General features: G+C 37.8%; 1 non-coding gene across 1 annotated transcript; it reads left to right on the top strand.

The window, feature by feature from the left end:
• Positions 1-10,257: 10,257 nt before the first annotated feature.
• Positions 10,258-10,364, top strand: LOC145110090 (small nucleolar RNA R71). Its single transcript, XR_013709472.1, has one exon. It is a non-coding gene; the product is annotated as a small nucleolar RNA R71 (small nucleolar RNA).
• The last annotated feature ends 2,995 nt before the right edge of the window (positions 10,365-13,359 follow it).

Raw genomic sequence — 13,359 nt, forward strand, 5'->3', positions numbered from 1 at the left:
ATAAGATCAAGAACTAGAGAAACACATCATCATTCGGTTAAACAAAACAAAATTTGTAAAAGAAAATGAAAAACCAAAAATCAAAAAAAAAATGCAAAAGCAGTAAAAACGTCGGGTTGCCTCCCGATAAGCGTTTCTTTTTTAGGAGTCGTGCGTCAGACTCCTTCCCACTCTACGTTGTTGCGGTTGGGAGTGGGGTCTTCATTTTCTCCTTTTGCTCTTTCCATTTCCTTTTATAAGCTTGTACTCTCCTTATGTATGCCTTTTTCACGTTTTCCTTCTTTTTTCTATTGGCTCTTTATTCGTGTTTTCATTTCAACCCTTTACTTTTTCCAACGAGTTTCATTCTTCCTTTTTCTTCTTTTTGTTCCCGTGCTTCCACTTCCATCTTACAATGATTTTCTTTTCTATGTATTTTTCAATCTACTTCTCACTCATTTCCTCATCATCACTCGAAACAAATGTTTCTTCTTTACTTGCCTCTTCCACTTGAACCCTGGGTGTAGTGAACGCGAATACTTCAAAAGTCATTGGAATTGAAGCTCTTGGCTTGGTAAGCTTGACTTCTTCTCTTTGAGGTTTCTCCCAAGCTTTAATCTCTTCCTCCATCAATTTTTCTGTTTCCTCTAACTCATTGAGATTTTCTTCTACTTCATTGTCTTCTTTTACACACTCTAAATCATTCAATCTTAACACCTCATCCAAAGGTTTCTCATGATTCACTTCCTGGTTCATTTCAAAAGTTATTTATTCATATTCTACCCGAAGTGTAAGTTTTGAATCATGGATGTCAAAAAGGGACCGTGTGGTGCTCAATAATGGTCTTCCCAAGATTGTAGGAAGGTCGTCGTCTTCTTTCATGTCTAATACCACAAAATCCACTGGAAAAATAATTTTCCCAACCTTCACCAATAAATCTTCAACAATGCCACATGGGTGAGTTATGGAGTGATCCACTATTGTTGTCATTCGCGTGTTTTGTAGCTTTGGTTGAGCGAGCTTCTCGTAAAAAGAATATAGCATGAGATTTATGCTAGCCACTGAGTCAGCTAAAGCATTTATTGAAGTGGAAATTTCAAATTCACAAGGCAAAGTTAATCAGCCTAGATCTCCCATTTTTATTGGCAATCCATCAATGATTGTAGCAGAACACAATTCATTAAGCACGGTAGTGGATGCTTTTTCTAACTCTTTTTGATTCGTGATTACATCTTTAGCAAATTTAGGGAGTTTAGCCATGGATTTGAGGAATGGAGAATTGATTGAGAGGGATAATACTTGTTCCATGAATTTCTTCTATTCTGGCTCCAAAGGATTCTTGAGGGCTCGAGATGGATATGGCAGAGGAGACTGATACGGTTTTAAAAACGAAAAATTGTCATTCTTCAGTGGCCACGGTGTGGCATGGTCGCCATGTCGTGGGCACTGGGCAGAAGGTTTTTCTATTGTTGCCTCAGGCCTTACTTCTTCCAGCTGCGGATCGGTCTGTTCGATAGTCGTATTGTACCTCACAAAAGGCTTAGAATTTTCCTCTTTTTCAGTGAAAATTGTTATAACATGAGATTGAGGATTTTGATCGGGATTTTTGATGGGTTTTGAGCATTCTAACACTCCTAAGTGTACATGCAACCCTAGAAAATCTTGGATCTATGTTTGTCTAAAATACATGCAAAATACTTTTTCCAAGGTTCATAATCCTATCTAGCATACATGGGGAACTTTAAACATAAAAGATGGCTAGAATTACATACCTTGTAGTTGATTTGATTCCTTGTAAACCTTGAGAGCCTAGCACCCCAAGTGTGATGCCTCAAATGTTTCACACAACACCAAATGCTCTTGGAATAAACTTTGAGAGAATGTAGAACACTTCTAATTCGGCTTGCCCTCTTGTCTCACTAGTGTAGCCAATTTTTGGTTGCTCTAAGTATGCTTATATAGTGTGTTGCATTAGGGTTACACCATGTAAACCCTAATGTGACATGGCTCTTCATTTCCATGACCCATGGGTTTGTAACTTCCATGGAGCATCCATGGATCATCCTATGGACCTTAGCCCAACTAGATAATCCATGGAGCACTTAGCCCACTATACAAGTATGGATGATTTACACAATCAACCCATATATTTAATTAGTCTCCTTTTGATCACTTAATTAATTCTAGATTAATTCTTGATCAATACTAATTAAATAATATTATTAATATACTAGAACTTATAATATATTAATAAACCACAAGTGTTATTTCTCTCATTTAGTCTATCCAAATGCATGATGCCATGCAACCCAAATGGACCATGCCGGGTCGGGTCAAGTACATAACAGAAATAGTTATGGGCTTAGACACCTTATCCAACAGTCTCCCACTTGGATAAGTCTAATAACTACAACTGCAAGTGTGACTTCAGGAACCGATCAACAATCGTAGCTCTTTTCAAGGTCTCTCGGAACTGAGAAGATGATGATACGCCATTTAAGATAAGTGATCATATAATCCTCTGTTCTAGATATCAGCCGGACAAATACATGGAACAATGTCTTGCTTATTGTCCAGCAGTTTGTTTCTCGATTTCCGATTTTTTTGACATAGAACTTAATTGAACACATAAATTTAGTTCTGAACGGGCCCGGTACATAGGTCAAAACAAAATCATTGAGGGGCCCATATATCGCTTCTAATCCAAGAAGGAACATATAAACTTCGACTCATATGCTTGTTCTACTACTTGTTAAATCACACACAAACACACGTTTTATAACATCGAGTTACCAATGCGTTTTCACACGATCAATGTAAAACCAACTCATAGACAACAAGACATATCTCTAGGTTTGAAGACTTATATGATATTACCGTCTCGCAATCACTCGAGATAAATTCCATGAAGTGATACAAGCGAGCGTGGGTTGAATCCAATACTCAGAACTTATGAGCACTCATGAGTGTTGAGGCCATGTCCAACATCTTAGACCTCTACAACCAACTCATGACAGTCTTAATTCATATCTACTTCCAACATATGACCGACTGTGGATAATTTGAATAATATGTAAAACATAACATAAATATTCTGGAAGTCAAAACATGCAAAAGAAATAATAGTAAATGATTGACAAAAGATAGCAACACTTTACTCATAAATAAACACAACTTTTATTCATCATCAAATGTCAATTACACTTTACAAATTTCAAAATTATCTAACTACTAAAGCTAATATCATCCTTCAGCCCTATGCTCCTTGCATGCTGGAGATGCTTAACGCTACCCAGTCCCTTCGTCAGGGGATCTGCCGGGTTCTCATCCGATGATACCCTCTTTGCCGCGAGGAGTCATTCTTCTATTCGATGTCTGATGAAATGGTATTTTCTGTCAATGTGTCTGGATCTCCCGTGATCCCTTGGTTCATTTGCTATGGCAATTGCACTTTCACTATCACAGAAAATCTCTATGGGCTCCTTTATAGCTGGTACAACTCCAAGGTCTCCAATGAAGTTCTTTAGCCATATCGCCTCCTTTGCCGCCTCGCTTGCCGCTATATACTCTGATTCACAAGTTGAATTAGCCACTGTCTCCTGCTTGGAACTTTTCCAAGAAATTGCTCCTCCGTTTAAGGTAAAGACCCAGCCCGACTGAGAGCGGAAATTATCCTTATCAGTCTGGAAGCTAGCATCACTATACCCTACAACTCTCAAGTCATCACTCCCACCGAGGGTAAGGACCCAGTCCTTAGTCCTCTGCAGGTACTTGAGGATATTCTTTAGCGCCGTCCAGTGAGACTTACCAGGTTTCCCCTGATACCTGCTAACCATGCTCAAAGCAAAGGCTACATCAGGACGAGTACACGTCATAGCATACATGATCGAGCCTACAGCTGAAGCATAAGGTACTCGACTCATTTCTGCTATCTCAACCTCGGTACTCAGGCTCTGAGTTTTACTCAATCTAGCGTTACTCTGGATGGGCAACTCTCCTTTCTTGGAATCTTGCATGCTGAACCTCTTCAGCACTTTATTCAAGTATGTACTCTGACTAAGTCCAATTAGTCTTTTACTCCGGTCTCTCAGAATCCTTATCCCTAGAATATAGGCAGCTTCTCCTAGGTCCTTCATAGCCAAACACTTCCCAAGCCAGGACTTCACTTCCTGCAAGGTTGGGATGTCATTTCCTATGAGTAGTATGTCATCCACATACAGTACCAAAAATCTAACTATACTCCCACTAGCCTTGACATATACACAAGATTCATCTTCACTCCTCGAAAAGCCAGACTCTTTGACTTTCTCATCGAAGCAAAGATTCCATCTGCGAGGTGCTTGTTTCAATCCATAGATGGATTTCCCAAGCTTACACACTTTATTAGGGTACTCTGTGCTGAGAAAACCCTCTGGATGATTCATGTAAACATCCTCAGCCAACTTTCCATTAAGGAATGCGGTTTTGACATCCACTTGCCATATTTCATAGTCATGAAATGCAGCTATGGCTAACAATACCCTAATAGACTTAATCTTGGCTACTGGTGAAAAGGTCTCATCATAATCAACTCCCGGAGTTTGAGAAAATCCCTTTGCAACCAGTCATGCCTTATAAGTGTGTACATTACCATCTATGTCGGTCTTCTTCTTGAAGATCCATTTGCACCCAACTGTCTTACGACCTGGTACATTGTCAACCAAGTCCCAAACCTGATTGTCATACATGGACTGTATCTCGTTGTCCATTGCCTCTTTCCATTTAGCAGACTCGGGGCCTGCCATGGCTTCCGCATAGCTGTTAGGTTCATCCAGACTTACCAGTGTCTCATCACTGATAAGTGTCTCACCTTCCGCAGTAATATGGAAACCATAATAGTGCTCTGGTGCATTCCTAACCCTTGTGGAACGCCTTAGAGGTACAGACTCGTCAATTGGATCAACAGGAGTTTCCTCCTCAAGTTGATTGCTAGGGTTTGAGGTTCCTTCACCACTTGACTCTTAAATTTCTTCAAGGTCAATTTTCCTCCCACTGTTTCCTTGGCTTATGAACTCTCTCTCTCTCTCGAAAGACAACCCTCCTTGCTACAAAGACCACATTCTCACTAGGTCTGTAGAAGAGGTAACCAAAGGATTTCTGTGGGTAGCCGATGAAAATACACCTCTCACTTCGAGGTTCGAGCTTATCGTGAGTGTCACGTCTCACGAAAGCTTCGCAACCCCAAATCTTGATGTGGGCTAGATTAGGAACTTTTCCAGTCCACATCTCGTGAGATGTTTTGGCAACCTTCTTTGTAGGGACCAGATTAAGGATATGGGCGGCAGTCTCTAAGGCATACCCCCAGAATGAGATTGGTAGCGAAGCTCGACTCATCATGGAACGAACCATGTCCAACAAGGTTCGATTACGCCTCTCAGCTACACCATTCAACTGTGGTGTCCTGGGGGGTGTCAATTGTGAGACTACCCCACATTCCCTAAGATAGTCGAGGAACTCTGTACTAAGATACTCACCACCACGATCGGATCGAAGCATCTTAATGTTCCTGCCCAATTGATTCTCAACTTCCTGTTTAAACTCTTTAAACCTTTTGAAAGTCTATGACTTATGCTTGATTAAGTAGACATATCCATATCTACTATAATCATCCGTAAAAGTCACATAATAACGATTAGCATCCCTTGTGGCAGTTTTGAAGGGTCCACACACATCCGTGTGCACTAGATCCAACAAACCTTCACCCATAGCACAGGAACCTGTGAAGGGTGACTTTGTCATTTTTCCAAGTAAGCATGATTCACAACTATCATCTGAATTTAGGTCAAATGACTCCAAGACTCCATCTTTTTGGAGTTGGCCTATGCGTTTCTTGCTTACATGTCCACGACGACAATGCCATAATGATGCTTTATCCAAGTTATTATCATTAGTAGAATCAATACACAACATATTATTTCCTAAGTTATCTACAACAGACACATCTTCATACACACCATCACAAGGTAATGCTTTAAAATAAAACACATTATTAAAGAAAGCATTTATTCCACCAACTTCATTATCAAATGAAAAGGTAAACCCTTGTTTGTACAAAGCATGAAAGGAAATAACATTTCTTGCCATTTCAGGCGAATAACAACATTTATTCAAATCTAAAGTAAACCCACTACTTAGCAACAAAGTATAAACTCCAATCTTGGTGACAGGTGAAACTTTCCTATTCCCCATGATCAAGTTTATCTTTCCATGCTCCACATTCTCACTTCTTCTTAGTCCCTGCAAATCAGAACAAATATGAATACCACAGCCGGTATCAAGGACCCAAGTGTTAGAATAGGGTGAGTTATTAGATAATATAGTGTAAATACTTGCATGGTTGGGTTTTACTTTCCCATACTTCAAATCTTGCTGGTACTTTGGGAAGTTCCACTTCCAGTGCGCCTTTTCATGGCAATAGAAGCATTCAGCCTCTTTAGGATCAGAAGAAGGAGTGACGAAACCTTTCTTTGTTCCGCTTGAAGAGGAGCCATCAAGGGTCTTACCCTTGGTACCCTTCGAAGGGTTCTTCCTCTTTTTCCCTCTACCTTTCCTGATTGCCAGGACAGGTGCGAAGTTTGGAGTAGGAGTAGGAGTGGTAACAACCGACTTACCTTTAAGACCTGATTCTGTAGTCTTTAGGAGTCCTTGAAGTTTGCTGAGGGTGACTTCTTCCTTGTTCATGTGGTATGTCATGCAGAATTGATCATAACACGATGGTAAGGAGTGCAAAATGATATATATTGCTAACTCCTTGGGGAAGTTCACATTCAGCTTCATTAAACGGTCCACATACCTTTGCATTTTCTGCATGTGGCCCGTGATGGGTTCACCATCTTTCATTCGGGTTGTTATCATGGAGGAGATGATTTCATATCGCTCTTGACGAGCACTCTGATGGTAGCGGTCCATCAAATCCTGGTGCATCTCAAAAGGATAGTAGTCCTTATAGGACTTTTGGAGCTCGGCTGTCATAGTGGCCATCATGATGCATGCCACTTTGGTAGCATCTCTTTCATGTGCCTCATATTCAGCAAACTCCTCAGGAGTAGCAGTTGGCTCGGGTACCTTAAGCTCCTTGTCGAGAACATATTCTTTGTTCTCATAACGAGTGACCATCCTGATGTTCCTGATCCAATCTGTAAAGTTGGATCCATCAAAGATGACTCTCCCACAAAGGTTCATGAGAGAGAAGGAGCCTGTAGGGTTTGAGCCAGAAGCAACATTGTTGGAAGACATCTGAAAAGAAGAAAAGACAATTTTAGTTTAGATATAAAGATAGTCATTAATAAAACACCCAAATGTAATATTAAGGCTAGGATCCAATCACAATATATTATAACTTAGAAGAGGGATGTCGTAATCCAAGCTATAACATATTTGAAAGGTAAGTGAATAACGATTCACCAATTTTCACCATGAAAAACGAAATATATAAGTATTAGGTTTTATTTGGTTCTTAGAAATTCCTAGATTCTTTTGAGATCCATTGAACTTTTCAATGACACGTTTCAATATCGAGTGTGGCCTTCATGTTTTGTGACTGGGATACCGAGGATCACAAAACAAGGTGTGAAGTAACCATGCAAATTACTTGGTACCCTTAATGTTTTTCACTTAATCGATGTGCCGGTTAACCACACGTGCTCCACCGACCTATGAAAAACCTTAAGTCACCCTTTGCCTACCTTGTTAAGTCCAAGTTAGTGTGCCGGTTAACCACACAGCTCCACTAACGACTTAATCAAAGTGCAAAGTGTAATTTCATGCGTTAGCACCTTATTCACATTTTCCTAAAGTAACCAATATTGAGAATTTATAAAAACATTTAGTTACTTTATAATAATCATTATACTTTTAATGAGAATTTTAAGTCATTGTCCTACCCGTTCGGCTAACGACCCTCCACCAGTCAAGGAAGCGGTGGGTGAGAGTGGACACCCATTAAGCTGCCATTTTATAGGCAACAACCTTATACCCCCTTATAGACCGGCTTCGTGAATGAGGCCTACTAATGGTAAAACGACTTGATCTTATACATATACATATATATATATATATATATATATATATATATATATATATATATATATATATATTAAACTTATAATATTATAAAGTATAAGGGTTGAATTTTAACTTTTAAAATTCTTGGGGTTGGAACTAAAGTTTATTAGATGACTTTACATGTTCCAAAACTTGAGGGCAAGTTTTGTAACTTTACAAAACCTTTCAATTCATAACTTATGATTTATTAAAATGAAGGCTCTTCATTTTTGTAACTTATGTGTTCTTTTAATGGAATTAATACAAAGTGACTTTTGGTTATCCATAACTTGAGGACAAGTTATGGACTCCATTAAAACACATAAAGATCATGAATTCAGCATTAAACAAGTAATTCCTATGATCTATCAAGAACTCATACGAACATGAATAATCATATCAAAATTCCAAGAACATATGAACACATATAATCATGTAATTTTGATAATAGCCATTGTAAATGGATTAGAACAACCATTACACCATCTAAAACAAGTTTTAAAACACCAAAACAGTTTAGGGTAATGTTTCTAGTCCATTTCCAGCAGCAAAACTCAAAAAACTGCACCCAGGGGCTCCTACTCGTCGAGTGCAAGAACCTACTCGACGAGTAGGATGAGTTTTCTCATGGACTCGCCGAGTCCCCCCATGGACTCGGCGAGTTCATGCTTCAGAATGCATAAAAACGAGTTTTTTTCACAATTTTGCATCAAGTGTCAAACAAACAAGCCTAGGCTCTGATACCACTGATGGGTTTTGAGCATTCTAACACTCCTAAGTGTACATGCAACCCTAGAAATCCTTGGATCTATGTTTGTCTAAAATACATGCAAAATACTTTTTCCAAGGTTCAAAATCCTATCTAGCATACATGGGGAACTTTAAACATAAAAGATGGCTAGAATTACATACCTTGTAGTTGATTTGCTTCCTTGTAAACCTTGAGAGCCTAGCATCCCAAGTGTGATGCCTCAAATGTTTCACACAACACCAAATGCTCTTGGAATAAACTTTGAGAGAATGTAGAACACTTCTAATTCGGCTTGCCCTCTTGTCTCACTAGTGTAGCCAATTTTTGGTCGCTCTAAGTATGCTTATATAGTGTGTTGCATTAGGGTTACACCATGTAAACCCTAATGTGACATGGCTCTTCATTTCCATGACCCATGGGTTTGTAACTCCCATGAAGCATCCATGGAGCATCCTATGGACCTTAGCCCAACTAGATAATCCATGGAGCACTTAGCCCACTATACAAGTATGGATGATTTACACAATCAACCCATATATTTAATTAGTCTCCTTTTGATCACTTAATTAATTCTAGATTAATTCTTGATCAATACTAATTAAATAATACTATTAATATACTAGAACTTATAATATATTAATAAACCACAAGTGTTATTTCTCTCATTTAGTCTATCCAAATGCATAATGCCATGCAACCCAAATGGACCATGCCGGGTCGGGTCAAGTACATACCAAAAATAGTTATGGACTTAGACACCTTATCCAACAATTTTTAGGTGGCAATCGATTGTTTATGATTTTGGTTAATTGACGTAATTGAGTTTCGATGTTCTTAATGGCAGCCTGTTGATTCCTTATCGTAGCATCAGTTGCGTCATGCCTCTTCTCAGAAACGGCTGCAAAACGTGCAAGCATCGACTCAAACTCAGACTTGGTCTTGGGCGGTGGTTGTTCTTTTTTATAAAATCCACGACCGGTTTGCCTAAACTTCTCTTCCTTTTGCTTCGTGTATGCGTCGTAAGGCAACCAATCTTCTTTGGTTTCCTCCAATCCTCATCATACGTGTCTCCATTTGAGTAACATACTTGTGCTTTACGATTCCCACTTGCATCTAAATCGCAATCTTTTGTTAAATGTGGCCCATTGTAATTTTCACATCCAACTCGTATGGCATGTATAGATTGATCCATTTTCGTCATTCTCCGGTCCATAGTATCTAATTTTGCCATTATTTCATGCAAGTTCCCATTCCCTCCATTTCCTTTACCTCTTGTTACATTTTCTCAGCGGTTATGGTATTCTATTGAGTGCTTCGTGAACTCTTCAATTAAGTCTTTGATTGTGGCTGGATTCTTCTTAGTCGTTGATCCTTAAGAAAAGAGGAGTTTCCTTGTTGTCACATTTACCCCATCATTGAAAATAGACATCTCTTGTTGCATGTTCAAATCATGTTGAGGACAATTTCTTAGAAGACCCTTTTACCTCTCCCAAGCTTCGTATAAGGATTCGCCTATTTCTTGTTGGAAGTTAGCAATCTTCTTTTTAAGCTTGGAAATATTTGAAGGAGGACTAAATTGCTCGATAAAAGCTTCATGAAGGTTGTCCCATGTTGGAATAGCTCCAAGTGTGATTCACTTCAACCAAATTTCTGCTTCTCCACTAAGTGTTAGTGGAAGTATCCTTAGTAAAAATGTATCTCTAGTAACATTTGGAACATTGAAATAGTTAGAAATGTCCAAGACTTCATCGATATGCTTGAAGGCATCTTCATGGTCCTTCCCATGGAACAAAATATCTTTAAACATAGCTAGAATATGCCCCATGACTTAAAAGTTGGCGGTTGCTGGAATTTCGGGTGGTACAAGACCAGGCCCGTTGTCGTTATGCAATTGTTTCTTATATTCTTCCATCGTCATATCTCCTATGTCCGTCATCTCTTCAAATTCACTCTTGAGGTCATCTTCTGAATCGTATTCGATTTCTGGCTTGTATCCTATTCCCTTTGCATTGGTAGTTCTTTTAAAGCGTTCAAATTTGTCTAAATCTAGGTGCTACTCGACTCATAAACTTCTTGTCTTTCTTCTAGTGGAAAGCCGATTTAGGATCTTCAAGTGGTGGAACTATGGGAGTTCTTGATCCTCGATTCATAAATCACTGAAACAAAACAAACCAAAAACAAAAACGCGTCAAACAAATAAAAATAAACTAACTAAAAACTGACTATTTAGTGCCCACGCCGTGGCTAAAGGTGCCCATGTTGTGGCTACTGAACTGACAAATTTTTTTTAATAATGTAGAAAAACAACTTTTTGTTGTTTTTACCCCACAAAAAGGATCAAATAACTAAAAATAATTAAACTAAAAATTAATAATTCGTTCCCCGACAACGGCGTCAAAAACTTGATATGTGTAATAGTACCTATCAACTTTTAAATTTATTAACCTAACTAACTTAACTAATTTATACACCAATAGACAGTGTACCTAGTCGGATTATATAATAGCTTAGGTAAGTCGGTGTCGAACACAAGGAATGTAATTTAATTATTAAAATAACTACTTTTAATTAAACTAAGAAAACAAACTTTGAATTGGGTGTTTATTGATTTTTCAAGATCAGAAGAACTTAAATCAAATAACTAAAATAAGCAAAGAAAACTTAGTCACATTCAATATTTAAAGAGTACTTTCGTTAGATCTGAATCCCCCATTTTCCCTATGGTTGATTTCTTATTAAATTCGTATTATTTGTTACCAAATTATTATGAAACTAGTTATTATGATCAAATTCCTAGTTATTACCAATTTATGACTTACTATGTTATGATCAAACACAAGTAAACATGAAATCGATATTAAGATGAATTTGGCTATGTACGATAAATCTAAGAGTTACTTTCCTATGATCAAGTCAAGCAACCAAGCACAAATTATGGATCAATTATGTTCTCTTGCACGGTTAAAGTTACTAGCTTTAATTACCTAATCTAAGATTTGGCCAACCCTAGCTCTAGCAATTTAATGATCATAAACCACTAGGTAATTAAGTTCATGAAAATAGAATGATCATCTACCTCACTAAACTTATATTAAGGCAATCAAATACTAGAACTAAAACCTGTAAGGATTCGATTTATCAACAATATTGACACCAACAACAATTAATCATAAAGTCGAAATCAACACATAGTTCAAAGGGTTCATCTTCACCAATAAAAGTAAAAGGTTTTTAGACTCTCATCATAACAGAAAAACTCTCTAAATCAATGTAAATAAGACTAAACATGATTAAAGCTAACAAACCAAATAGGTCAATATTGTTTTCTTCTAGATCTCTTCAACTATTAAGATCCAATCGATTTCTGATCTTCAATATGCTTTCCAGAGGGCTTTTGTCGCAATCCTCTCCAGAAAATCGGCCAGAAGTCCCTTAAGTCAACCTGAAACCAAATACTTATACTTTCCTAAAATTTGGCTCCTATGTTTTGGCGAATAGGCTCCACGGCGTGGCAGGCTGTATCTACGCATATTCTCCAAGTCATCTCCAAGGATCGCAAATCTTCAAGTCACCACGAAGGGGCATGAAATCCTTCCTGCTTCTAGCTCCTCATTTGATTCCTTTTCATCCCGAGAATGTCTTTGTTACTACAAAACAGTTTTCAAACATATTAAGTACCTTTTGTCCCATAATAAGCATAATTGTATCTAAAAGTATTAAGAATATGCATGAAATACATGATTAAATATGCACATATCACTAAACAAAAACTATGTAGTCAAAGTTTATTTGTTCCTTCTATCTTAACATGATAAGCGGTATCCATGGGCCCCTCAATGATTTGGTGTTGACGTCTAATATGAATGGAATTGATGTGTTCCATTTAGAACTCAGATGTCGTTATTACAAATCTTTTTTGGGAAAACATACTCTTGAACACTGAGATCAGGTTCATACAGATATTTATAACAAAGGAATAGTTGATCACTTATATAAATGTTGGATCTTGACTAGATTAGAGTTCGGCAATCGCATTAGATTCATAACTCTTTATGGGTTATTAGAGAAGTATCAGACCTTGTATAGTTGATCACTTGTCCAAGTGGGAGACTATTGGAAAGAGTGTCCAAGGTCATTAACTTTTGGTAATATTTCTAAATAGTAACAGAGTCCTTTTGGGTGCCCTCATGACCCAAATGAGAAATTTAGAAAACAGAATTAAGGAGAAACTTACTTTATTACTTTATTATGTTTAATAAATTAATTAGAAACTATTTTGGAATTAATTAATTCAAGGGCTTTGAATATTAGTTAGTTAAAAGTTAACTGAATGGAATATTCCATAATCCCTAAAGGGATTAGGAAAATGCGAAATATGCATCTATACCATATTGAATTGGAGATGCAATTAGGGTAAGGATTTAAGGTATATAAATAGGGTGCTTGGGAACAAAATGTAATGCCCAGATTCGTCACGTAAAACTCTTCCATTAAAACTCTTTTTACCCATGGACTAGACTTGAGTACACTGGGAGGACACAAGGTAT

Source organism: Lactuca virosa, chromosome 4 (assembly GCF_052849685.1).
Source record: "Lactuca virosa cultivar CGN04683 chromosome 4, Lactuca_virosa_CGN04683_v6, whole genome shotgun sequence".
Lineage (NCBI taxonomy): Eukaryota > Viridiplantae > Streptophyta > Magnoliopsida > Asterales > Asteraceae > Lactuca > Lactuca virosa.